The sequence below is a fragment of the Dromaius novaehollandiae genome, chromosome Z (assembly GCF_036370855.1).
Source record: "Dromaius novaehollandiae isolate bDroNov1 chromosome Z, bDroNov1.hap1, whole genome shotgun sequence".
NCBI classification, from domain to species: domain Eukaryota; kingdom Metazoa; phylum Chordata; class Aves; order Casuariiformes; family Dromaiidae; genus Dromaius; species Dromaius novaehollandiae.
Genome location: NC_088132.1, coordinates 24,679,496 through 24,703,620, shown reverse-complemented (window position 1 = coordinate 24,703,620; position 24,125 = coordinate 24,679,496). Strand labels below are relative to the sequence as shown.

Sequence of the window (24,125 nt, the reverse complement as noted above, 5' to 3'; positions counted from 1 at the left end):
CACGAGAACTGAGATAGATCTGACAGAGGCTTGGCAGGACAGATCTGTGGCTCGAAAGAGGTTTTGGTTGTTAGCAGAGAAATCAGGTGACAAGACAGTATTTTTATAGTAGCGCATCCGTGGAGGTAGAAAGAGACCGAGTTATACTATCCATTTTGCTGCTGCCTGTGAAGCACTGCATTCCCGTTCTCTACCTTAGCATGTTTGTGTTTCTGCTTACACTGTGTTTTGACTTTTTCAGCTCTGATCTCTACCTCCCTTCATTACTATGTGAAGTGCCTGGAACAACGAGATCCTGATTTTAGATGGTGGGCCTGGGAATTAGTGCAATATAAATTATTAACAATAAATCAATTAATATTGCATAACTAAATCCATGTGTGAATCAGACTGTGCTTTAGACACTCTGCTTCCCGTCTAGTTTATAAGGCTTTCAAGTAATAGTATCGCCAGTTTACTGAGAAACAAATGGAAGCAGAGAGACGAGCAGTGGCTTGCTCAGCGTAGCATAAAGGATCAGTGGGAGAAACATGTTCCCAGCACGAGTTTGTGAGTGGCAAGTGGCACAGATTTGCTTTTCAGAAGGTACTACTTTTTCATGTTATTTCTTTGACAAGACTGCTTTAATTTTGATACAGTCTCAACAGAGCTAGAAATGTTTCTTCTCTGTTTTTTCTACTCTTCTACTTTGTTGACTCTTAAATTATTAATTGCATTCAGGTCAGAAGTAGTATCTGTAGTATCAAATATCCTTGAGCATATTACTTCAGACTGTCTTCCTCTTTCACTACCATATCAAAGATGATGATGATGACTAGATTGTTATGCATTTTGAAGCATCATTTTAAAGAAAAAATATCTGCTGTATTTTTTAAATCATCTGAGAAAATTGATAATATAATACTACTACAGGAAAAAAAAACAGCTCTTAGGACTTTTTTTTTCAGAATCTACCATATTTTATGTGTCATTTTCAACACTAAAGGAAAGTGATTCTAGATGATATAAAATATTATTAAACTTATTTTGATTACCCCAAATTCCAAATGCTATCTGCAAGCTGTTTTTTCTGTTACAATTGTTGAGGCCACATAAGCAAGGCACTGAATATTTTCAGCCCACTAGGTTTTACTAGATGCTTTCTTAAACTGTTATTTAAAATGCATATAGCTTTTACTGTCGTGTATTGATGTGCATATAAATGGAATCTGCAAATGGAAAGAGCAAAGGAAGAAAGCTGAAACATTCTCAGATCTGCTCACTGCACACTGGGAGGGCAGGAGAGAGAAGGAAGAAGAGTTAAGCACGTATGAATTTGTCATATTCCATTTTCAGTGCTTTTTTTTTAAAAAAAATTCTATTAATCAGGCAGAAAAGGTAGTACTATTTTTACACAGTGAGGCAAAGAGGGGTCTTAATTTTTTCCAGTGCTATGTCCATAGTCTTCAGAATGCTGCTAATTAGAGAGGAAGGAATCACACATAATTTTCAGCTACAAATCCAGGAAATTATGAATTAACTCAGCACAAGAGTGACAGTGTTCCAGTAGAAACTGATGATACACTTTCTTCAATTAGCAAATTCAGGTAAGGAAAGTTATTTAAAGTGAGCAAGTTCCTAATTTTTCCATGAGAAAGGATTTGTAGAGCAAACAATCAAAGTGGAGACAAGAAAAGAAACAAGGAATGTGTTTGTGCCACACAACCTGACTTCAGGTAGGAGGAGGTTCATAAGTTCAATTTACAACTTAAGTCTTGATGATATTTTCCCCATCTCCAGATCAAAGGAGGTTTCCCATTATTTATTTCTTCAGTTACAAGTAAATGATTATTCTTGGCACAGATTCCAGTCTCTGAACCAAAAAACTACAAAAAAAAAAAAAAAAAAAAAAAAAAGAACTGGGTGGAGGAAACCTTTCGTTGGTTTCCAGTTCCTTGTCGTTCTTTTACACACCTTTGGCCCATACAAGCCAGTCAGTTCCCCTGCCTTCAGCTTGTGATACGACATTGCCTGAGTCAGAAGTCCCTCTGGACACGCAGGAGGACACTTGGCTGGTGATGAAGAAAGGGAAGCTAAATGTAAGGATGAAAGTGCTTACAGACCTGAAAGTGTCAACTGTCAGATCAAGAATGCTTTGCGAAAGAGGCAATGCCAGGTTACTCTTAGAAAGTAAACCATCTGTGAATAAAAATGTCTGGAAGCAGATGGTGAAACTGGATTTTTTTTTTTTAACTGTTTAATATAACCTACAGATAAAGTGAAATAAAAGATTTAGCTTGAGATTTTGCCTAACTGGCAAGATAAATTCTCATTCTTTTGGATCAAGAAATGTAGGCTCAGATTTAGAAAAATTCCACAAGTAGCATTAATTGCCTCAACCTAATCAAATACATTTGGCTCAATATTACTTGCAATCTCTTAAAACAAGTGATGGTAGGTCAGGCTAGATGTTTTAGATTACTGCAAAAAATACATAGAAAACAAACTACAAAAAAAGCAATAAAGCTTGGCTCCAAGGGTTTATACTCATGTGTGAGAACATTTGAAGAAGATAAACTAATTATACAAATTGTTCCTTGGGATAGATAGATTTTTTTTATTATTGTTTAGAGTTTGTCATAAAGTTTGTATGCAGAAGAGGCATCTGTGGCTTTTAGATGTACAATTGGCATACTGTAAGAATCTTGTTTTAATTTCTGGAGACTGACTTAAGTGCTGGCGGACAAATAACTAGGGTTTTATTGTGTCCATTTTGTAACATTGCTGCATCTTTAGTTTTTGCAGCTACTTAGTATTTCGTTTTCTTGTCTCTGAGGTGATGGCACAGTGTGTTTATTCATGGGGATGTGAGCTACAGACAAGAGAATATGACCTTAAAGTTTTGATTTCTCTAGTAGTGTGGATAAACAGGGAGTGGATTATGTGAATAATCTGAATCTTGTTTTTTAAACAAAGTGAATGCTATTTTCATCATTGCAGCTTTTTATGCTGACACCTGTCACCCTCACCGTTTTCACTTTTCTTGATCCTTGTTCTCTGCTATGATGTTCTCTGCTATCTCTTTTCAAGTTAAGAACTGCTTTTATTAACGGCAATGGCGCTGGTGGCTTCCATCTGGTGTTTGAGGACAATGTGATTTTATGACCTGTATGACTGCCCTTTAAGGACAAGGTTTCGTATCACATACTCCGCAGTGTTTCAGCTAGCCCAGGCAGGATTCAGTGCTGCCCATTTATCAGTATCCTTTACTAGTGTTCCCGGACCCATCAGGTATTCTCACTGGGGAGGGGAAGCGTATTCCCATGAAGAGGGGAACCCGAGTTACCCAACTCCATCGTGACTCTGTAGGAGAAGGTTTGGAGGCATCAGTGGCAGTCCTCAAGGGCAAGCAGAGGAGTGAGAAGCTGGAAGTAGTCAGGTGAGAAAATGGCCAATTTTCTCAAGCAGGCTTTCACATTCGAAAGGAGGCAGTCTTTTAGGTGAGACATATTTGCTTGGAATATGCATGTTTGTGGGCAAGTATGTGTATTTGTTTATTTGTAGATGAATTGACATAACTGCCTTCCTATCAAAGTATCAGTTTGTGAACAATCATAGTTTATGTCATGACCGTTTTGGTGCTTCAAATCCTTATTTCCTTTAGTTACATATGTTATAAATGATTGCCCTACAAAATACGCCATGCTGTGAACGCAAAAATTGTGGTGTGATGGGTAATGTTCAATCCGTGTAGTCGCCTGCGGAGGAGCAGAGGAACGCTGCCGTGGGTCAGGCCAGCGGTCTGCCACCCCCAGTGCTTCTACTCCAACTGCAGCAATAGGGGAAGCACAGGAGCGGACCCACCATCAGTGACCTGGTCCATTCACACTGCGCCCTCAACTTCCACGGCCACTGGATGAAAGTGGTTGGGGGTTTGTCCCAGCCTAGTCCCTTTAGCAGATGTTTATTTACCTGCTGCCCATGAATTTGTCACAGCCTTTTTTGAACCTGCTGATGTATCTGCACCCACAACTTCTTGTGGCAACAAATTCAAGAATTTTGGTACTGACAATGTGAAGGTCACCTGGCAATGAAGAAGGTCAACAGATATGCTTTTTCATTTTGCAAAACATCTGCTTTGAAGGAAGGAGATCTCAAAGTACCAGAAAGGAATTTCTCTGAGTGATCTTTACTCTTTGGAGTACAGTCAATAATTCCCTTTTACAGGAAGATCATTATTTTGGGAGGGCAAAGCAGAGGCTTTCTCAGCAGAATTTACCAGAAAGTGTGCATCTGCTGTGACACACCTACGCAGTTTTGATTTATATCTTTGCCTCCTACATCCTTTCCAGTTGTGCAGTTTTCTTCTCTGTTCTTTTTCTGTTGAGGTCTTACTAATTAATTATTTTCTGTATGTATTAATTCATTAGCTTTAATTTGTAATTTGATGTCAGAATTTATCAGCTTCATGTCTTGATTCTTGTTGCAATGGCATTGGTTCTGGGTCCTTTTTCTCTTTGCCAGAAGAAATCGTGAGAGAAAGCTGTTGCTTGAAGATAATCCACTAAATCACTAACATCTTATTTCAAGTATGTCCTCCACATATATTTTTATTGTGATATCTTCTAGGAATTAGGTGAGGTTCGAGAAAGGGTTGATGATACTTGGTACTTACGAATTTATTATTTGTAAAAGGTGACATTTATATTGTAGTTTTGGCTGTGTGTATATATCTGAGGATAATGATAAAGAAAAGAAATCCAAACTTCTGTTAAGCATGGAGATATATGCAGCACGTGACTTATCAAAATGACAAAAATAAACCCCTTCAGTACTTGTCTTTATCTCTGTGGCTGTTAAATCCTATGTTTAAGGCTCAGAGAGTTGGGAATTTTGGGGTCTGAGGCAGCAAGCTGCTGAACTTGGGAAGAAGCAAACTTCTAGCCCTTTCGGGAGTCCAAATTGCAAGACTGGGCAGTAGGGATCTGTCCAGTGTGGGTAGTCCTTTTTTTCTCTCAGCATCTGCCTTTCAAACTCTTTCCTGGTGTCACTCCTTTGATACCTGGATGCCGCTCTGGCAGACCCAGGTTGACCAGTGCTGGAGCTGGGAGCAAGGCGATGGCAGTGGCAAGGGCAGGGCGCAAGGCCACAGACTGAGCAGGAGCTTTGAGGTATGGCCCGACCTGGGAGGGGAGATGGGGCTGAGCTGAGCTGAGCTGCGCTGAGCTGAGCTGGGCTGGGCAGCTTGGCGTCCAGGGTAAGAAACAGCAGCAGTGGAAACAAAGCTACCTGGACCCTATTTTCATCATCTAATTGTAGCAAATGGAACCAACCTGCCTCAAGCACAGCTTGATATCAGGCTAATTGGATCAAGGCTATAATTGGTGAGGAACTGAGGGACAAATTCTAAATGTTGATGGATGGGTATAGTCTAATAATCACGGCATATTCTAATAACTCAACACAACGTAATGCAGATGGTGATGCCATGATTTATGTTTACAAAATGTTTTCAAATTACATTAAGGCTAAAGTATTGCACTGAAGTTTTGTGTCTGCAAGTAATGAGTTCTATATAATATTCTAAAAAGCTGGAGGTCCTTAGAGTCTCTCTCCTCTTTATGCAGTATACCAACTTTGTGATGCAGTGTACTTGCTGAGTGGCCTTAAGCCCGACAGTTATCTCACTGGGATCTTCGTGCATATCCCTTGAGAGATGAAGGGCCAACCATTCATGTAAATTCTGATTAACAAACAAGTGACAGTTACCTTTTGAGTCTGAAGATTTTTTTGCGTTTGATCATCTTTGTTTACATAGCACTGCTCTCCTGCAACGTAATAGAAACCCTCGTCTATATGGCAATGCTCTATGTCTAAATGAGCATCTGCCTCTACAGTCAACTTAGGTGGGCATGCAAAATTTTGAATACTTCTGAACCGTCACAGAAAGGCTTGAGAAAGAAACATCACAGCAGGAGTGGCTTGCCCACTCCCTTCTGCACATCAAAAAGTTCCAAAAGTTGTTTTCCTAAAATGACATTAGCAGTGTATGGCCAGGAAAGCTTGTCTGCCATGTCCCCGGAGGCGAGCATACTGTGTTCCATGGGGCAGAGCAATAGCTGTGACTGTTTGTTTTGATTGTTATTCATGTAAAGCTTGTTTAATTTTTATATAATCCCCCCTCTTCACCCATCTTCATGTTTGTCAGTAAACAGACACCTAAATACAATGAGGCTTAAAATCCTGAATTTGTTTGATGCTATTTCCTTTGCACTCTGATCGGTTGGTTGGGTTGGACACCAAATGGTATGACTAGCTCCCACAGGGATCTGTGGGTGCTGTGCCTGAGTGGGTGATATGTGTGCTTTGAGGGCTGAACTCAGTTCGCTGTAAATCACTTGCATAATGCTGGATCACTGCAAGCCTTATTTGAGTACAGAGCTAAGAACCTATTATCGTTCATTGCCAAAGATTGTAATTATGTTGACAAAAAAAAAATCCTGTTTCTAAAATGGATTAATCTAATTGAAACTGTTCATACTCTCTGATGAAAGCCAATAGGACCGACCCCTGCACCACAGTAATTTTGCCATGAAAATATAATGTTCAGCTTCCATTTACACAGTATAAAAGTCAAATACCACAGATGGAAGGGGCTACCTTGCCAGCAAACTTATGGTTTGCCAGATTGTAAGTCTAACAGCAATTAAAGACCAACTGGGAAGAATAAGTAATATAAGACAATCTAATCAAATAAATCTATCAAAATAATTTTGAGCCCTTCCCAAATAACCAGAGAGCCTGAAACAATGTCTTGGGCAAAATAATCAGGGCACCCAGCATTATTAAAATGCACACAAATTATGAGGACAAAGGATGAATGTAAATATCCAGTGCAGATACCTAATTTGCAATTCTGAACATTCCAGTTATACACTGTAATGGAACAAACAGCACACTACATTATAGAACAGAAAAAGGAAAGAGAGAGAAGAAAAATGTTATGTAAAACTCCAGTGGAAAAAAATCAGCTAAATCTATTTTCTTTACAGGGACTTTTAGAGATATTCTTTCTCTGTTTAAAGAGAAGATAGAAAATACAATTTTTCAAATAGCTGAAATTTTAGTCTTAAACAGCACAGGCATATTCTTCAGAATATGCCTTATCCTATTTAGAAATGCTGTAGCCTAAAGAGACAGTCCTTTCATCGCAGAGACCGAGGCTGACCTAACAAGAGTTTTTAAAGATAGTTCATGAGTCTTGGCTTCTGACTGAAACATTGAGCACAACCTCTTATGTGCTAAGCTACGCTCATGATGGATTTTAAATTTATTTGACAAATAATTCCCTCACCAGTAGAAGTAAAAAAGAAACAAGGTAAACCAGAGCACAACCTATTAGCTTTTTGTTCAGAAAACCAGACCCTTGGTGTGCTGGGTTTTTTTTCCATGTACAAAATAACTGCAATGTGGCCATGGGAGGCCAGGAAAGGCAATTAGAAGGCTGTATGTTGGCTAGAGCAGATGATTCAGCTTTGATAATGCAGCATACTTCTTCACTTTCTTATACCTGTTACAGGAGAAACACTTTCCTTCTGCCTTTCAGAATGATAGGAAAGTCTCAGAACTACCTTCTGAATCACAGTGGAAAATAGAATAAGTAAATTATCCTCTTCCTAAAATAAATACAGAATTGTGAAACTCCATACTTACAGGATTTTTTTAAATCAGTCCATATTATTTTCATGATTGGGGATCAGAACCTCTGCTAATACTACAGGCATTTGCACACAGATGCCAAGTGGCTGGTGTTGCAGCTAGCTGAATCACAATACCTAGCCTGGAAAAGGAGCAACCTTCTGCAAATAATGGATTTCATTGGGTCCGGATTTGTGCTTTTATGAGTGTGTCCTTAGTGTGACTTTAGTTGGTAGTTGTTTTTCTGCCCTAGCTGCTCCATGCAGACTAACTTGTTTCTTTGCAGTCTTCTGTAGTATCCTTTCTCTGATAATGGCAACCCAAGAACATCCCATGCCAAAGAAATTTCCCTTAACCCCAGGCGCAACTCTTTTGCAGAAGTTAAACTTAAATGACTTGTGGGAGAAAAGCAACACCAGGCATCTCTTTCTGCTCCGTATTTCATATACACCACTGACTCTGTCTGCTGCCTAATCCTGAAATCCTGGTTCTTGCCTCACTCGCGGTCACACAGTCACTGGTAGGAGACTTGCCTGTGTGCGGGCTGAGGCGATAGCCAGCAAGGTCTACATTTGAGCACTTGTAAGAAATACTGCTACTAAAAGTTGGTAGTTATGAACATCACACCATAACAGTTGTGGTCTAAGGAAGGCACATTCTCTGTGAAAACATGAAGGGACATCTGGTTGTGAGTATGTGCTCTGCTTTCCAGAGTGACCATCCCGTTACTGTAGTACGTGAACACAGCTATTCGTGCCGGCTGTCTTGATCATTACAGATCACCAGCGCTGATCTGATGTTTTTCATACACACAGACTCCCAACCCTGGCCCACATAGCATGTGCATGTGCTGATTTGCTGCAGCGTGCGTTGGATGCTGCTGATTGATAGTTGAGGCAGCATTTCCAGCAGATGATGTTCATGTTTTATAGTATTTCACTTGAAGTAGACTCACAGAATATTTAAATACCTCCGGCCTATTGATTTCAGTGTGGAAGAGCAAAGAGGCTGATATGAAAGCTAAGCAGTCTGAGAGAAAGCTTATAAACAGCACAATCCTTGTCCTCTAGGAATGGTGGCTGTAGTCTTTCTCGGTGCTCCTGCTGTACCACCATCCTTCACAGCAAGCATTAGCTAGATCTTTATTTTCTGGCCTCTTTAGTATCCAGTGAAGCCTCCTAACCTACCAAGAGCTGGTGCAAAGCATGACCAGGGACCACTGCTAGAGGCAGGGTTCAGGCAGGTGTGGGCTGACAGAGATGCTGACTTAGGGGTCGATGGAGAGAGTTATAAAAGAGCAGAGCAGATGCTGTGTGAAAAGAGTGGAAAAAGGAGGTAGGTAGTACAACCTAATAAAAACAAGCAAAGGGGGTGAGAAAGAGAAGCTGAAAATTACCCTGGTAAAGCCATGATCTTATCAGGAGGGGAGTGAAAGGAAATGAGAAGGAGGGAAAAATATTAACAAGGAATGCATTAAAGAGAAGGCTAACTTGAGAATGCTACTTTATTAAAAATAGAGTATATTAAACAGTATGCCACTCTAATCCCTCTAAACTGCAGAAACATATGGTCAATGGGGAACCATCATAGCAGTGGTGTTTTTCAAGCTTGTTGCTAAGCAAGTGAGTGCTGGGTCAGATTTAGATTCTGCTGCAAAGGTTTGCCAGAGCTGCACTGGAAAAGCTAAAGACCACTCCAAGCAAGAACGCTTGTTTGTTTCCTTATGTGGCTTATAATCACTATCTTCACCTTTTATTGTAGTTTAAGTGTCCAGCCTAAATAATAGTTTTCTGAGGTTGTTAAATTATTGTGCTATCTAGGAAAAATACTTTTCCCTTTTTTAAAATGAAGTATTTCCTCTCCTGTTGAAAATAATTAGTGCACTGTAAGAGCTAAGAGAGTTTATAGAATCCAAAATTCAATTTGTAGTATTGCTTAATGACTCTGGCAAACTGTGGCCCTGATTCAGGCAAGTATCTCTATTTAGAAAAATATTTAAATAAAATTCATGACATCATTGAGGCTTAGATTTAAGAAGATATTAATTCTGAATTTGAATGTATATACAAATAAGTCAGGGCCTAAGAAACAAGCTTTGAAAATTATCTTTGACTCAGCATAAATGCTTTTTTGCGCTTCTTAAAGGAAAAACTGCAAACCCATGTATTCTGCCGAAGATGAGAGAAGCAAGTAATTTGTACCAAGTCTGGTGTGTGGAATAGCAGTCCCACCACATATCCCCTTGATTTCCATGAGAGTCAAAAACTTGTCTCAGGGGAGAGAATCCAGCTTAGTGCCTGTGTGCTGGCTTAGCTGTGTCACAGCAGGACAAGTTACAGCCGAAATCCCAATTATACAAGGCATGGAGCAACTGTAACACCCATGTACTTCAATGGGAACTGAGATTATTCAGCATTTTCCAGATCAGGATCTCTAAAATGACAAAAGCAGTGACATTCAAACTAATCTCCTAATCTATCTATTATTTAGTACCTAGATGTACATTATATACTTCATAAAATTGACCCTTAAATTTTATGAGCATCGTAATTACTATTATTGGGCTAGAGCAAAATTTAATTAATATTCTCACTTTTGGCTGCACAGAGCTTTCTGAAGTCTGTGCCAGAGGTAATTAAAGAATGGTTCAAATGGCAGTCTCTAAGGCTTTGAAAATATCTGTGGGAAATAAACTGTTCGGTTGTTCTTTACTGCCATAGTGTATTAGAAGTGACATTACTAGAAACAGGCTCATCTTTCTGGTCCAGTAGACCAACTGAGGCATTTACATTTTGTGATGCCCTGATTACACAATTGTTAGCATCACTTCTCCCCTTACCGTGGCTAGGCAGGAGGATCTGTACTGTTATGTGAAGCCATTTAATATCTGTGTTTCAGAAACAAAAGCTGAAGAAATTGAGAGTGAATAAGCAAGATAAGCTAAGGGATGTTTTTTAACCATGTGCCTGAAGTATACAAAAAGATGTGATTTGCACATAGTGCTCAATGCGATGGAGTTCAAGGGAAAGTCACAGCTGGTGAAACAGCAATCAGTAGCAAAAAAAAAAATCATTGACTTTGGGTGGTCTTGATGTCAGTTAGGCTCAATGGGCGTGACTCAGATGTGTAAATTCAGCCTTCTGGAGTGACAAGCTGCATATTGCTGAGTAAGGTCTTTCCCTTCTATTTCACCGTAAGCTTTAAGGCATTCAGTTAGCAAAGAAAGGTTCCTGATTCACAAAGGTGTTTAAGCATTTAAGATAGTCCCATGCTCAGAACTACCGTCTGTCTCTTTTTTGTTCATCTCATATCTTCACTAGAGTTCTTCAAATACTGTCTGATTTTTTCCTTTTAATTATTCTTCAACTCTTATTTAGTTCCAATGCCTCACAATAATTTTCTTCCTTTATGACAGAGATTATTTAAAGTAATCTTGTGATGCATGGAGAGGAAGCTGAATGTGAAAGATAAAAGTGGTTAAGAAAGAGTCTCCACTACTTGCCTACTTTACCTACTGCTTGTTTCCAATATGGTTCAAGCTGGAGACTCCTATTCAGATGGTATTATATGGCAAAAGTTTTAGTCATTTTTTCAGTGGTAAACTGCAACTCAGATCTCCACTGAAGCTAGAAAAGCAGAAAACATGAGATATTGCTCTCATGACAGCTTATTTCACAAGTTCACCAGGGAAGGCATCCTGCTGTCAGTGAATTTTGAGCAAAATTGCTAATATTATTATTTCTTGACTCAGATTCTAACTTGCTTCCACGTCTCAAAAGGCCAGTGCTCTCATCTGTAATCAGCTATTAAGCTTTATGGTGAAAATTTCAGCTATTGGTAGAGTGATCTGAAAAGAGCTATACAACCTTTTTTTTCAGTGTATAATTGAGATTGCTAAATTAAGATAAATAGTAGGGCTGTGTTATACAACATGCAGCGAGGCCACGAGGCACTGGTGGTAAAATGGAGACAAGTTAATTGCGATACATTACTGAAATTGTTGTGTACACAACTCCAAAAGCATTGCTAAAAGCACACTTTTCCTGTAGCAAGTAGGCTTTTGTTACGATTTCAGATGAGATGTAAAAGTAGCAGATCATGTCACTGTAATTGAATTAGTGTGAGTGTTTTCAGAAAACGATTTGCAGTGCTGTTCACTTGAAGTAGAGGAAATTCATGTGGCCTGTGGATTATCTAGTAAATTATTGTGGGGATGGAGGAGACTAGTGGGGGGAAATGGAGGGAAGTGGAGAGGACTCTGTGTCTATTAAAATTGTATGTGCTATTGAATGAATCTTAATGCATAGTCTAAGACAAATGAACCTCTTTATCTAAATTTGCATAGCTGAGGAGAATTTTCCAGTATGGACAAAGCCTTATGACTTTGTTAAATGAAAGTAGACTGTATGTGGCCACATTATATTCCCTGGTGTTCATGAACACCCAGACATCAAACACCCCTTTTTCCAGCACGCGGGGTAGTTCTCCAGCCCAGCACAAGAACAGGACCACAGCTACGTTGCCCACGCGCTGGGGGAGAGGAGTGCGAAGGGCTCTTCCTCCTGCTCCCCACGGGAGTGGCTTGCTGCTACCACCCACCCAGCGTCGCGGAGCAGGAAAGAGCTCCCAGCCATGTGGGTGCAAAACGAGACATAATACCATAATGCACAAATTCATGAAATGCAACTTTAGATTTAGGGGGCACTGAGGAGGGAGTGGTCTTTTTAGGTCTGGAAAAACCTCCTACTTTCTTCTCCCTTAATTCTGAATTAGCTATATCAGCTGTAGACTCTCTAGTGCAAGATCGTGATTCTCCACAAATTACATGATGTCCTTTTTTACCTCAAGTAAATGGTTTGTCCCAACTGTATTTCCTCAGTACTGTAAAAGTCATACAATTCAGCGCACAAGGAGGGTCAGATTCCAAACCATTCTAAAGGGCAGCGGAAAGGCTTCAGGCAACTTTTATTTTTATTGACTGCTTTTTATACCGTGCTTTTTGAAAAGTTAAGGGAAAGCCTTATTCTTATTCTTAAGAATCCTGATGTGGTTTCCCAAAAACTCCTTAAGAGTGGATTGGGAATGTGTTGATGGTAGCAGAAACATAGATATAATAAGCTGAACTAAAACTTCAGAGCTAAGGCATCCCAAATATTTTGCTGCTTGAAATACTGATCCAGTAGAGGATTCACATTTATTTTTCACCATCCCCAGTCAACAAAGCCAATTTCTGTTCCTAAAATGGTTACAAACATACCGTGTTCAAGCTGCTCTCTTGCACCGTTTTCTTCTATTCTCCTTGAGTTTTGCTACAATGTATTGAAAGAGTACTAATGTGTATTGCACATCACAGAAGATCCCAGTGATTGTATGGCACAGGACCAGCCTTCCCACAAGTAGCGTCCCTCATGAAAGAGAAATTTACCTCACCCTTAAATAAGCAACAAAGATTTAAAAACTATCTTCAGTTTTCTTCCTTGCCTCAGATACAAAGGAATCATTAATTTCTGACTGCAGCTAGAATAAACACATGCAATTTTTTTTTCCAAGCAGATTATCTGAAAAGCCCTGCATAAAGGCTGCATAAATCATTCATGTTGTAACTAGGGCCTGAAAGATTTAATGCAGCAGGAAAAACAGTGTAGATTTGGTTACACTGAAAATTAATTTTGCAAGATATTAAGCCTGCCTGAGCAAATAGTTGTCTCTTGTGTATTTTGGATCAAATTCTCCTCTGACATAAGCACACACAACTTACTTCAGTCAACGGAGACTGAAACTGAATTTGATTCACCATGCTTAGATCCAGATGTCAATCATTTATACATTTAGTCACAAAGGAAAACCTGTGATTGAAAGCTGAGAATAGGTTTTTCTGTCTTTTGATTGATGCTAACTTTGAAGGTGTGATTCTTTGGGAAGCTGAAGTTTGCGGTAGCCAGCTTCTCAATGTTTTCAAATGATCAGTCAATCAGTATCTTAGGTTTTTAAACTTTTCATATTGTGCTTAGTCTCAAATCATTACAGGACATATTCTAAAAATGCATTGAAATGGGTAACTAGTACAACCAAACAAATGTTAGCTGTTTAACATAGCTGAAGCTATAGCCTGAAGATGTCCTAAATACTAAGTAAGAATTTCATGTTTAGTTTCCAGCTTAGAGAAACTGGAATATGTTTGAAACCAAAAAATGGTAGAATCTTACCCTCCTTGTGCACTGAATTGTATGACTTTTACAGTATAGAGGAAATACGGAGTTGGGACAGTTAAATGTGGATACAATAAATATGCAAAACCCCCAAATTATCATGCTTTCTGTACAAGCATACTGTGTTCTGCCATATAAATAATATTATGGAAATGATTTCCTACCAAAAGACCCTTCTCATGCTTTTAAGTATGAGACTACTAAACATTTGTTTGTGGTAATGGGGAGAACCATCAGTTTTCTACATTTGGAGATGTTACATGCCTTGAAGACTGTAATTTACGCTAAATATGTTTATCTCTTCACTTGCCATGTCTCTCATACCTGTACTCTAGCTTGCAACATTTTACAGCCTTTCCAAACTTGAGGTCCAAAGAAATGCATTTCAAAAAGTGTTTCTTGTGGGCTACAGCCTCTACAGTTGTGGAGACTTCAGTGAAGGTCATGTTGATCTAAAATGAAAAGTCTTCAGAAAATGCTTTTAGGTATAAAATTAATTAACTCTTATACTGACTTATTGCCAGCAACCACCAAGCTCCTCTCAGGGCATAAAAAGCTGACATTATGGGTTGCAAGTGCTTGTAATAGCTAAGGAGTGGCTAGCTGCCTTAAACTGCTGGCAGCAGCTCCACTGTCATGGAAAGCTGTGTGTGTCAATGCCTGCAGCCAGTAATTACAGCCTGCGGCTTCCTTCTCTCTACACCCTAAACAGCCCCTTACACATTTTAGCCACAAGTTTTGCACCTGTTGGCGTCAAGAGCAAAATACTCTCCCTGAAGATGCAATCAACTCCTTAACAGTGGCTTTAGGATTTTACATTAAATAGCAGCAGCTTTTATCAGAGTTATGGAAAATGTGCATTCTGATTTTGTGACTACTGACAGAACATTTCAGGGTGAAACAGCATGTGTCCTATTAACAAGCTGCTCCCAGCAGAAATTCATAAATTTATGGCAGAGTCAAGATTTTTCACTTTTACAAAAAAGTTGTGTGGAGGGGTTCTCATTTTGGCAAAATAAAGGGTTTTTCTAAGGGAATAAACGCCTAAGTGACTGAACACAAATAAAAATTCCATTCTGTTTTGACAAAGCTAAACATGTATGGGGAGTGACTTTCTTCTCCAAATCTATGACTTTTTTTTCTTTGGTGGTTTGATTTTTGTACTCATTTCTATTACACAAAATCAGGCAGACTAGCTTTGCTTAATTTTAAGATTCAGGCACACTGGTGTGTGAGGCTTGTTTTTAATACTAGAAGCTGATACAGGCACAGAGAAGGGTGAAGTTAAGGGAGACTGTAAGTACACGAAAGAAAAATCTGTGAATTACAGATTGTAAGTACAATGTTGCTACAAATAAAACTTAAGAGTAATAAATGTTAACTGAATGCTAGCAGGCTTGATGTGTGTGGAGTGTGGGCACTTAATCATTTCTTGCCTTTGAAAGGGTTCAGATTAAACAAAACTTCACCACGCTACTGGGGGAATCGTTCTTTCTCCGTTTTTGCATTCAGAGAACAGTTCAGTTTATAGATAATAATAAAAGAGAAATCAGCATGAAATTTGTTTTAAAGTATACTATGGGACACAAGGTTTATTATTAACAAACTCATAGCTGATCTTACTCTTCTGCAGGGGGAATGCTTAAAAAAAGCAATAAATGAGCTTCCAGGTTACTATTCAGAAGTCTCCTCTGCCTCAGTTTGGAAAGCTTACATCAGTGTCAGGAAGTGGCAAGCTCTAGGTAACTCTCCAGTTTCAGCTAAGACAGAAATAAGGTATTTAGGAAAGAGAATGATTTCCAAAGGGAGCTGCCAAGGAGAGGGTGGAACTAGATTTCCCAGGTGTGATGTTCGCAGTCCTTTGCAGGGCAGAAGTCCCAGTAAAACAGCAATTATAAAGTGGATGGGAACTGGCAACACAGGATTTTCTGAGGAAAGAAGAGGTTTAAAGGAAAGTACAAGATTACTGCTTGCTTTTCCTTCTGCAGATGAACTTGGTCCCACCCAGACTAATAAAAGTATATTCCAGGGAATCCTATGCTTTTGTGCTTTGAGCTAAGGCAGTTTACCCCCAAAAGACACATTTGCTGATTTGACTTCTTTGGGGGGTTATGGAAACGGAGCACCTTTATATACATAGGAGTGTATGGTCACCATCCAGTTTAGTCCAGCACTTTGATGAGTAGCATCTGTTCTGCACACACAGGACTAAGCCTTCCTCAAGCTCTTGTGACAAGGAAGGGTTGCTTGATGACAATCTCCAAAAATGCCAGTACCGCATCCTTCTCTTCTCTCAGTGTCTTCATCTCTGTTAGCTGGCATGTTATGATTACGATATTTGCTTTGTGGTAGAAACTCTAAGACATCATCAAAAAGATGAACCAAGTACAAATTGCCCTCTTTGCAAGTGTTACATTAGAGAACAACAAGTCTGTTTGGGGCATCTCTTTCAAAAATATCCTCTTTTTCTCTTTGTAAAATACCCTCCTTTCCTCCTTCTTTTTATACTTTTCCAGAACATTTGGAAGGCTTTTACAGTTGAAGCCTGTGACACTAATGAGGAAGCCATAGGGGAAATGGAGTAATAACAATCTGAGTGAAATATTCAGAAACTTCAGCTATACTGTAATAATTTCCCAGGCCTGTGACCTTATTTAATTTTTTATTCTATATTGTCATTATTTAACTCATGGCGTTTTTTCCATCTAAAAAATGTTTTTCATATCTTTTATCAAGCTAGCCAGCTGCATATGAATGTAATGTAAAGTAACAAACTCAGTGACCTATCTCCCTGTAGCACTGGAATACAGAATAAGGGGAAAGTCAGATTTTTCTATGAGTTGAGAGTTAGCCATTTAGAGCAAAGAGCAGCTCTGCTCTAAGCCCATAGCTTCCAGGTTTTAAACTTACAGAAGTCCTATGGATATGGAGCTGTTACAGGTCTCTTAACATGACAGTTTCATATATATATGATATAAACTTGAGAAATCTAACATTTAGCTATCTGTGCAGAAAAGAGAGCCTAAAATGAGGAATACTGCTTTTTTTCTTTTTCAGAGCATCATAGCTGCCACTTTACATACACTTGGCATACACTTGGGCAAGCAGACTGTAGCTGCACTGAAACTCTGAAAATTGCAATTCAGTGAAAAGAAGCATTTAAAATTCTAAAGTCCTGATCGAATGACTTCACAAGATGATACCCAGAGACAAGCAGTTTGCATAAACAAGGCTTATGCTTCTGAAGTTTGAAGTATGACTTTCACAGATACAAGCTCCTCCTTGTCTTGAGACTTTTACAGACCTGGACAGACGTGCAATACTGATACCTGGGCTAGTCAGTGGGGACATCACATGAGGAAGGGAAGCATTTAGATTGCTTCTTTATAATAAAGGTACTAACTTTCAAGGATTGATTTAAAATGTTCTTAAAAAAAAAAAATTCTCCACCTGGAGACACAGCACAGATATACCCACAAAGTACTACTTAGATTTTGACCTTGATCTACTTGGTACAAGCATTGGTGTCTGTGAGTTTAATCTTGCATTTTTCCTTTGCTAGGAGTTCTTTGACAACTGTAATAGGCAGATGAGTAATAAAAGAATAAGAGGTTTCCCAGACAATGTATAGTGTGCTTGCTTACTGTAATTCAGTGATTAGTTCTCTAGCAATAGCTTTGGAATAGCATATGGAATGGTAGTTTGAATCTAGAGAGTGGGAGATAGATCAGAGTTGTTAAAGCAATGGGTAGTTTCCAGTGAGCAAACCCTTCAGAGTCTCTAAACAGTCCTCTGGATCTCAAGACGACTGTTAAACTCCTAAAAAAAACCCCATTTGGTAAGGGACCAGCAGAAAGAGCACGGCTGGGCTGCTGCTGTGACTGCCGGGCTCCTGGGTCGCTGCCGAATCCCCGGGCTGCACCGTCACCGCAGCCAGCTTGGACACCTCCCGGAGCAGGGAGAAGCGGATGCACTCCTCCTCCTCCTCTTCCTCCTCCTCCCACAGATCCCTTTCCTTCTGCAATCGCTGTTTGTTTGGGGTTGCTGATCTGGAGCGCTAGTTCTAACAGAAAATCCTGCGCCTTTGGAGCAGCTACGCTTCTGCACTCTGAGTTCCTGTGTTTTCTCCATGCATATTGAAAAGGTGCCTAGAGCACTTTAAGACCTCAGAGATGGGATGTTTCTATATCTTCTTCCCCCCCCCCCCCCCTTTTGAAAAGGTATAAAATTACTGGAGGAATATAAAAAAGAAAAGGAAAAGAGGAGTGTTCCCAGTTGTTGCTACAGTGAAGTCCTCCAGGTTGTTAAGAAACGCAGGCGTCCCTACACTGCAGCAGCCACTGGGGCTCGACCTATCGTTTCAGTCTGCAGACTTTGCAAGCAGAAGTTGCTGATTTGTGCTTCATTTGCTCAGTGAACCTGTGATTTCCAGCAGATTGAATAAGATGAACCACTAGACTCGTTTTCAGTTGTAATACGTCCTGTTGCAGGTCCTCTCCCTGGAAATGAAGTAGCAGAAGTATGAGTGCTGTTTGCTGCAGATGAGAGTGTCACCTAGGGAGATTCAGGGAAGCTCCATTAGGGTCACTAAATTCAATAATTAAAGACTGTCACATATATACCAGTTTTTCAAAGCACGGAAGAAAAAATCAGATAAGGGCAGGACCAAATTCATCTCTGCAGTTCACTGATGCTATACAATTAATTTCAGTGGCTTTGCCTGTCCAGAGGCACTAAAAATTCAGTTTGAACACATGCAATCCTCACAGCACATGTTATTTCAAATGATGAAAGTAAAATTTGGATACCCTTTTCTGTGTATCTCTGAAATTCACTGAATTCATATCTGCTAAAATGTTTATTTCCCACTCTACTATCCAGTTAAAAATAATGCAAAATGTCATGAATACCTAGTACAACTTTTTTGTTTCATTTTTAGTTACACTTGGTCTGTAGTGTCTTATTTATGGAATATAGAGCAAACTGCCCTTAGAGTTAGTAATGAATCTTTATTCATTACTGGTAGATACGCCTTGCCATAATAAGGCACATTATTTTGAACAACTTCTGACACCCAGGAAACATAACAGAGTTTAACAACTGTAACAGTAGTGAATTAAATGTACGTATTCTTTCTGTCACCAAGCCAGTGATAAACAGATGTCTCCAGGAGATCTGGATCACTGTTTTCCTTACTCACAATCCCACTATTTTGCAGCACGTGTAGGCATGTGGACTACATCTCTTCTGTGTTCAGCTCCATGGCAAGCCTTATTCCACCCTCCAGTTTGCAAAACTCTAACTCAAGCCCTGTTTGAGGAGGGCAATGAGACTTCCCAGTGTGCCTTTCCTTCACTGGCCCTTTTAGTTTTTGAGGAATTCTGCTGTTGTGCCAAAACAGGAGGCATTTTGCTGTGGCATCTTGTACAAGCAGAGGTATGGTCATGGGTGGTTTAGATACACTTGCGTGGGGCTTGTTATTCTTCGCTTTAATCTTCTTTTCAAAGTCTTGCTAAGAATGATGTTTTTATTAAATAAAGAAGAATTCCCAAGGTATATGAGTTGCATACTAAAATAGGCAGTATATTAAAATGTATATGACCTGTTATTTTTAATTGAATCTTAAATTATCATTTCCTATGAAGTCAGCAGTGAAAAATAATGAGGCAGACATTTTCATTTAGAATCTAAGATTTTCTAAATAATCTTTTTATAGGTTAGGCCTTAATGAGTCAGTGACATTCAGTCGCTGACTTCAGTGGGCACAGGATTAGTCACTAAGTTTGTATAGTCTTTCTTAATATTGCTATTCAACTGAAAGTAAAGCTGTCAAATAAAAAAAATATTTACAGAAGTCCTTGGAAAAAGCAGTTACATTTAAAAAAATAAGTATTTTCTGTTTTTTTCTTTTCTGATCAGAGAACACTACCAGATTTTATTCATACATTTGGTAAGGCATTCTTGACAGTAGCCTTAATGTATTGCATTTAAAAATTAAACCAGTTGGAGAGAGTGCTATTAGGGATAACTTACTTTCAAAGCTCAATGAACCATAGGCATCTCTGTAAGCTAGAAAGCCATCTGTTTAAAGTATGTAAACCAGGAGCCATATAGTAATGTCACCTTCAGTAGCCCAATGGGAAAAGGTAATTATTTCATTCGGCATTATTTTTTTATGAGAGAGCAACAAATCAAAACAACTAATCCACTTCACTGAACAATACTTAGCAAAGCTCAGAGCCTTCAATTAAGCACAGTTTAATAAAGGTACTAATCTGTATTAAATGAAATCCTTCAAGGGCTCACACTGAAACAATGCGTAAGTAATAATCAGCGAGTCCTGATAGGGGGGCCTGCTGGGGCAGATAGCTGGAATGTGCTGTGTAATCAAATTCCAGATTTAGACCCAACAAAAAAAGAGAAATTGCCCAGGCCTTTCTAAGTAAAAGGGCTTTTTTTTTCCATCACTAGGCTTTAATATCTAGCATATTCAAAGTTGCCTATTCTAAAAAATGCTATTAAAATCCTAATTACAATGTCAAGTCAAAACAAGAAAGTAATCTAAAACTGCTTATGTGCCCTCTCTGTGAATGACCTCCATCATACAGTTTGCAAAAAGTAAGACTGGACTGTGTGATTTGTGTCTCTGTGCTACAAATATTCACTTAACTGGGAAGCTCTCATAAGCTGTAATTTGTGCAGCTCCTTTCCAGAATTCCCTGTCACATTGCAAGCTGCATTCGACTTACAGTGCTGGGGAGCAGCAGTGGTTGTATTTCAAGTCATGCACGTGCATTTTTGTGTATGTAGAGCTACGTGCAGTCCAGGGTCCAAGATGATGAATATCAGCCCTGTGTTGTCTTTTAACAGACAGTATTGGTTTCGTATACATTTAATGAAAGGCCCGTGCCACCTGGCTTTCCAAAGTAGTTTCAGCACAAGAAATAATGCTTTTCAGACATGGATGTGTTCTGACTTCTGTCACTGCAGACCTTTGTGCAGGTCTTGTAGTAAGCAAAAATGAAAAACAACAAAATACAATTGAATTGCCAGTTAGGAATGTCCAGGTTTTTCACATTGTGTCTAGGCAGTTAAACTCCAGCATTTCCACCTGTGGATAGAGAGACTGCTAATTTTGCCAGTTCTGTCTGACCCGTCAGCAACACTGAATTGCACCTTAGGCTGTCTGGTGTGGTAGGATGGAGACTGGACTTCCCGTACCAGCAGTGTTAAAGCGTTGCACTGCATGGTCTAAACTACGCCTTACATTACAACTCTGCTTTCTCCTGTGCATCTCTTTAAGTCATAAGAGACAGTTGTGATTACCAGTCTGACCAGCTGGGTAGTGTAGGCCTTAACAGCAATGATTTCCCTCTGCAGGTGAGTATCATCTATCAACAGCCTTTGCTGTGACTGCCCATTTGGGATTTTTTAGGAGAAAGTGATATGGGGGTCCAATCCCAGAGAGTGGGGTTATTGTGTGACGAAAAGTTTGCAATCCTTTGCCCACAAATCTGAGTCTGTTTCTCAGGCTTCACCTACCCTATTCATGTTTGCATTTTTTTTCTAAATTGGTGTAATCCAACTTGCCTACCCCATTTCTGTTTTTTACCTATGCATATATGTAAAAATATATATATACACGAACAGCCGCAAGAATTATTCCTTTCAAGAAACCAAGCTGATATGAAGCCACCCAATAGAAGTATCATTTTCTTGTCGAGAGCATTTCTGGCAATTGGTTCACAGAACTAGTAGACAGAATCAGCTATTTGTTGTGGCTAACAGGACACTGAAACAGGGCAGGGATGTGAAAGCCTGTGGTTTGTTTTCCTCTGTGCAAGGCTCTAGTCCTTCAAAGTCACAAGGGTCAGGGCACAGGGGGTTGCCTACAGAGAAGAATTTGCAAGGTTTGAGATTTAATGAGGCCCACCTGTGTTCACTATAAAATTGTAAATCTTGTATTAATTCAAGGATTAGAAATGGAACTGTAGGACTGGCTTAATGGTCCTTTAAAGTCAAAGCCGAATAGGCTGAAAGAAGGCCTTTCAGTAAAGCTTTCATGCATCAAGCAAAGTGGAATTCATAGATGCATATAGCATGGAAAAGCCAGTAAAATATTTGCTATTATATATATTTTAGAGCATTATTATGTATAATTTAGAGCAGCTGATCTACATCAAGGTTAATATGATTCAGTTCTGATATAGTTGGTCTTTAAAATTATTTATTACATAAGAAGGGAAAATTAAAATCCTGCTTGAGCTTTTATTTTATGCCTGTCACTTGAGGAAGTCAGCAGATTGAACACAGAGTTTCAAACTTCCTGAGACTAGGATTATAGCCCTTTTTTTTTCCAATAGTCCTTTTAAAGTAAGATTCTCTGTTCAGATCAAACAAGAAACACTAAAAACACCTATTTAAATTATGTTTTCAGTGTTTTTTTCTGTTCTCATTCTGTGATTTAATAAGAAAATCTATCTCAAAACTATTCTTTCCTTTCTGCTTTGACCCTGAAGTGAAGTCATAAAACTTCACTTATGTCTTCATATTTGGTGATTGTTTCTTTGCTATTAAAGAATATTATGTGAATAAGCCACACATTTCAGACCAAACATCATGGAGAGAAAAGAGAATCCTGTCCACAAAAAGAAAAAAAGTGATAAGGTTTTATTACGTGCATCTTGGACAGAAAGTTCATGCTTTTAAAGTCATCTTAGAGTTACAGACCAGTTGGGAAAATTATTGCATTAATTTCTGAATGTAAATGATTATATTTGACTTTCTTTTTCAATTAAGAAAGTGCATATCAGGTAACAATCTATGAGATTGCACAGGTCTCAAGCCACAGGGATGAAGACAAATAATTATTGTATGCCTGGAGCTATATGACTAAAAGTATCTTGCATCGTCCACTTATCTAGAACAGGGCTCCAAGTTTAAGTGATAGTATTATACAGTTTTAAATTTTATCTGCATGAAATTTTCCCTTTTAATGGAACACTGTAGGGCTCTTGGATTAGATTGACTGCTTTCATCTGAACAGGAGGAAGAGTAACAGTTCTACTCAGAGTGATTTTTGTTTTTTAATTAAAGCTGAATTGGTGTGGACTTTTGACAGAAAAAGGGAAAAAGGTAAAGTATCATTGCCAGGAGGAGTAAAGGAGAAGTGACCAAACCTACAATAATTAACTGAGCATACAACTTAGATGAAAAATATTTTAGCCTGAAAAAGGTTTTTGAGCTCTCAGATGTAGTCAAAAACATTAAAAAGATAATGAGTATTTATTGGCATAAAAATAATAATGACTTGTCTCTTAAGCCTGACAGACATGTGCATGGCATGGAATTCTTATGGGCTAGATAAGATCAGTAATCTCCATAAATATGCCACTGCTTTTCACATGACTGATTCCTGTATCGATGCAGGAAAACTGTGGTTTGTGGAATAATGTTTGATCTGAACCTTTTCTAAACATATTAAGTTTACATAATGTTGTAAACATGTGGAGAAAAATATGTTCCCAAGAACAGAGATACAAATGCATTGTAGTTCTGTGAGGGACAGTCTATTTCTGATTTGCTGAATTATGACATTCTAAATATGCTGCTTGCATCATTACACAATTAGACATGCTTTCCTCATGACAGCATTGTATGTCCACAGCATAAGAAAAGTGCATAAAAGCAGTTTCTTGCACTGTTCTCAAAATCCAAATCAGAGTTTATCTGACAGTGTTTCAAACTGATCATTCACTCCAACGAATACATTAATGTTCACACTCGTTAGATGTTTTCACCTCTTTCATTTACAGCTAGGCAAATATGCTGTAGGTATTATAAAGAGAATCATTTTTTAATAAGGAAAAGGTATTTTAAGGCATTGTAATATTCCCGAGGAATTCAGGAATTTAATTATTAGGTTATACTTTAATCATGTTTTTACTCTAAATCTTCCTTATGCATTCATTCCTGCACTAAAATACTGCCTTGGGTTGACACTTGATACTTGGACATTATTTTACAGGAAAATCAAATGTCAACAGTCTCTGGATACTAAATGCAAAAAAACAGATCTGCTAACTGTACCGTGTATACTAAGCCGTGTATGCCTAGATTGTAATGCAATGAGAAAGTATTGCAATGCCAAAATCCTTAGGAAATAGAATAATATAATGCCAAACTTCTCAGAAATGCTTCTAAAAGAAAGGTAGCCGTTATTGCAGGGAGTGTGTTTCA

At 38.8% G+C, this 24,125-nt stretch overlaps 1 protein-coding gene across 8 annotated transcripts in view; it reads left to right on the top strand.

Annotated features, from left to right (window-relative positions):
* Positions 1 to 24,125, top strand: part of TRPM3 (transient receptor potential cation channel subfamily M member 3) — a 281,429-nt gene that overhangs the window by 99,011 nt on the left and 158,293 nt on the right. The window lies entirely within an intron of this gene.